Below are 4,528 nucleotides of genomic sequence, written 5' to 3'. Positions count from 1 at the left end.
GTCAAACATTTCCCTGTGGCCTGACAGTCGTGGTAGCTTGCTGCGTGCTGCATCGACACTGTTGTTGCAAGCAGAAATGAGCTGACAGGCCTCCCAAAACCACGGATAACACTTGACGGATGATCTGATATCGTCGTGTTGGTGTTGTTCCTGGAACAACATAGTAAATATTGTTCCAGGATCAACATTGCAAGTGACCAATCACATTGTTGTGACGTTATTCTTTGGCACGCCAAGCCATTTGTCCATTTATGAAATTCCAATGTTGCAAGGACAATATCAATTCTGCTTAGCGTTTATTAAAGGGTTAGGGTTAGGTGCAACACTTGACTATCTTAACTCATATGGCAATCTCTTTGACACACAGGTTCACAGGCTAACGACAGACCTGGATGAATGGATGCAGACCCACTCTCTGCTTCTCTGCAGGTAAACTTCCCTCTAATCAACAAGATGGTTCATTAGAGGGAAGGTTAAGAGCAAGAACAGGAGGAGAGAATACTAAAGAAAAAAGGCAGACAAATGCTCCTACAGTTTTTTCTGAATGCTTAAACCCTAACTGTGATTCCTGTAGCACAATTTCTAAAACTATTCAGACTTATAGCAAAACCACTCACTGAGTTTGCAAAACTAAAAGCACAAAAACTGCTTTGCACTCAGTTTGCAATTTTGTAACACACACTTTGCAAAACTGTAGGCACAATTCACTGCACAACACCCAATTATCAAATTTCCAACACACTCCTAGCAAAAGTATACACATGTATGGCTATCATTAACACTAATTTGCCAACTGTCTGGCACACTTTCACATGTGAAAACTGTTTTAGATAATTAGTCCACTTTGCAATCAGCCTAAGCACTATAAACAGGCCACAGGTAAGCTGTCTATGTGGAGTACAATGGAAGGAGCAGTAAGAGTGAGAAGAGTGAGAATCAGAGGAGGCCGAGGGAGAGGACGTGGAGGTGAAGAAGTTGGAGGAAGAGGACGTGGAGGAGCAAGAAGAGGACGAGGAGGGGAAAGAGGAAGGGTAAGAAGAGTAAGAAACAGAATAACTGATGACACCAGAGCTACAGTAGTGGACCATGTCATCAACCATGGGATGACCCTGAGGGAAGCTGGCCAACGTGTTCAGCCTAAACTGAGCCGCTACACTGTGGCAAGCATCATTAGGACATTTCGAAATGAGAATCGGTAAGTACTTTGTAGCACTGCCATACTCTAATGGGAAACACAACAGTACCATACATGCAAAAATACTGAAATTGTTACTTTACAGAATTGCTAGACGTCCAGATGTTGGGGGCAGAGGCAGAATGTTCACTCCAGAGCAAGAGACCCATATAGTGAACATGGTGATTGCCAATAATGCAATAAGACTGCGTGAAATACAGCAGCGCATAATGGATGATGACACCATCTTTCAAAATATACACAGTGCAAGCATTTCTACACTAAGTCGTGTACTTGCGCGCCACAGAATAAGAATGAAGCAAATTTACAGAGTTCCCTTCGAGAGAAACACAGAACGTGTAAAGCAACTGCGATATGACTATGTGCAGGTAAGCTAGTGTCATTGGTTCTGAATTTGGAAGTGCATACTGTAGTGCTGTGCATGGGCCTGATGTGTTGCATTTGTTTTGTCTTGTCCAGAGAGTGATGGAACTAGAAGCAGATGCAATGGGACATGAGCTACTTTTTGTAGATGAGGCCGGTTTTAACCTCAGTAAAACCAGGAGACGTGGCAGGAACATTATTGGACACCGTGCCATCATCAATGTCCCAGGACAACGTGGTGGTAACATAACCATGTGTGCAGCTATAAGCCAAAATGGTGTTGTTCACCATCATGCAACCATAGGACAATGTTAGTTTCCATAGGGCTGTTTTGGTCCGCAACTGGTTTACAGACCACCCATCCTTCATGGCACTCAACCTCCCTCCATACTCTCCATTCTTAAATCCCATCGAGGAGTTCTTCTCTGCCTGGCGCTGGAAAGTGTACGACCATCATCCTCATCAACAGGTAGCCCTTTTACAGGCAATGGAGGAGGCATGTGGAGATATTGACCAGGCATCATGTCAGGCCTGGATACGGCATTCAAGGAGATATTTTCCCCGGTGCCTTGGACTGGAGGATATCGCATGCGATGTGGACGAAATTTTGTGGCCGGACCCAGAAAGACGACATGATATAGGCTGATTGTCTTTTTTTTTCCCTTTTTTTTGTGAAATTCATATTTTGTGTTCTGACTTTGTCTTGGTTTTGATGAGTGTGAATAAACACCAATACTTGAAGTTTGGATCCTTGTATGTTTACATGACACTATGGTAAAAGTGTGACCTCAAATTGACATCTGTACACAGAGAAAGCAAAAGCCAGATGTGTTTTGTATTCATACCATCAGTGTGCAGTTGGCGCATGTGCTTAGTAGATGATGGCTTGTGTGTACTGTTTGATACGAAAACACCATTTTTACGAAGGTGTGAACAGTTACAGTTTTTTTTTACAGCCGCTAGGACACATTTCTCAATACTTAGGTCACTTTTGCAAAACTCTTCACACAATTGTACTAACTGACCTTCAGCTTGGCAAAGCAGTTCATTTCACATTCAAAATGCACTACAACTACCAAAACACTTTATTCAGGTCTCAAATAAACTCATTCTTCCAGAACACTAGCAAAGGTTGACAGCCGACAAACACACTTTGTCACCCACAAAACAATGACCTAAAAAACATTAACAACATGTAGCATTACACAGTGTTTTCTTGTGTAAAACAAGGACACATCTGTTTATAATTTCAATATATGTTACTGGAATGAATCAGACATCATGCAGAATTCGTTACAGTTTTTTCTGATTGCTTAAGCACATTTTTTGTAACTATTTGCTAATTTTGCAAAACTCTTCACACAAATAAGAAAACCTGTCACCCAATCATCAAAACATTGTAGTTCTCTTGCAAAAGCAAACACAGCTAGATTAACTCTTCACACCTTCGTAAAAATGGTGTTTCCGTATCAAACAGTACACACAAGCCATCATCTACTAAGCACACAATGCGCCAACTGCACACTGATGGTATGAATACAAAACACATCTGGCTTTTGCTTTCTCTGTGCACAAGGTAGGCTATGTCAGTTTGAGCTCATACTTCTGTCATAGATCCATAAGCATAGAGGGATCCAAACTTCAAGTACTGGTGTTTATTCAAACACATCAAAACAAACACAAGTGTTTATTTCCAAGTATAGGATTATTTGCAATCGCCATAATGACTATATGGGTTACTTGGTCTGCAGTGAACATGCTTCCTCTGCCCCGAGCATCTGGTCATCTAGCAATTCTGTAAAGTAACAATTTCAGTATTTTTACATCAATGGTATTGGTGTGTTTCTCATTGGCATACGGCAGTGCTACAAATCTTTGTGCGAAGTGACTGTACTAACCGATTCTCAAAATGTCCTTATGATGCTTGCTACAGTGTAGCGGCTCGAGTTAGGCTGAACCCGTTGGCCAGCTTCCCTCAGGGTCATTCCACGGTTGATTACATGGTCCACTATTGTAGCTCTGATGTCATCAGCAATTCTATTTCTTACTCTTCCTACCCTTCCTATCCCCCCTCCTCATCTTCCTCTCCCCCCTCCTCGTCTTCCTCTTGCTCCTCCTTGTCCTTGTCGTCCTCTTCATCCTACTTCTTCACCTCCACGTCCTCTTCCTCGGCCTCCTCTACTTCTCACTCTTTCTGCTCCCTCCATTGTACTCCGCACACACAGCTTACCTGTATTATAGTGCTTAGGCTGATTGCAAAGTGAACTAATTATCTAAAAAAGTTTTCACATGTGAAAGTGTGCCAGACAGTTGGCAAATTAGTGTTAATGATAGCCATACATGTGTATACTTTTGCTAGGAGTGTGTTGGAAATTTGATAATTGAGTGTTGTGCAGTGAATTGTGCCTACAGTTTTGCAAAGTGTGTGTTACAAAATTGCAAACTGAGTGCAAAGCAGTTTTTGTGCTTTTAGTTTTGCAAACTCAGTGAGTGGTTTTGCTATAAGTCTGAATAGTTTTAGGAATTGTGCTACAGGAATCACAGTTAGGGTTTAAGCATTCAGAAAAAACTGTAATATTTGTTTATGTATTTTTATTTTTTTGCACTAAGTAATCCCAAAATGCAAGAATTTGTATACACACCATCCACTGATACACATACAATAGTAATGCTAATCTACTCGGTCTTCTCCATTTGGCCACAGGTTCTCATCCACATCACATCTTATGTCATCTAGGGCAATACACCTAGGAAAGAATCTTCTGGCATGCCTGATCCATCCCTGGCAATCTTCTGCTGATATCGCCAGGCATCCAGCATTCATTGCATCCAGGAGGGACATTTGATCATGTGGATGATGGTCGTAAACCTTCCACCGCCATGAGGAAAAGAATTCCTCTATGGGGTTGAGGAATGGAGAGTGAGGTGGGAGGAAAAGAAACTCCATTCTGGGATGGGCTGCAAACCACT

General features: G+C 41.9%; 1 long non-coding RNA gene across 1 annotated transcript; it reads left to right on the top strand.

The window, feature by feature from the left end:
- Positions 1-777: 777 nt before the first annotated feature.
- On the top strand, positions 778-1,856 carry LOC143421924 (uncharacterized). The gene is made up of 3 exons (XR_013101525.1): positions 778-1,195; positions 1,281-1,563; positions 1,655-1,856. It is a non-coding gene; the product is annotated as an uncharacterized LOC143421924 (long non-coding RNA).
- The last annotated feature ends 2,672 nt before the right edge of the window (positions 1,857-4,528 follow it).

The sequence above is a fragment of the Maylandia zebra genome, linkage group LG14, assembly GCF_041146795.1.
Source record: "Maylandia zebra isolate NMK-2024a linkage group LG14, Mzebra_GT3a, whole genome shotgun sequence".
In the NCBI taxonomy this organism is placed as follows: Eukaryota; Metazoa; Chordata; class Actinopteri; order Cichliformes; family Cichlidae; genus Maylandia; species Maylandia zebra.
This window is presented reverse-complemented; position numbering and strand designations above follow the sequence as displayed.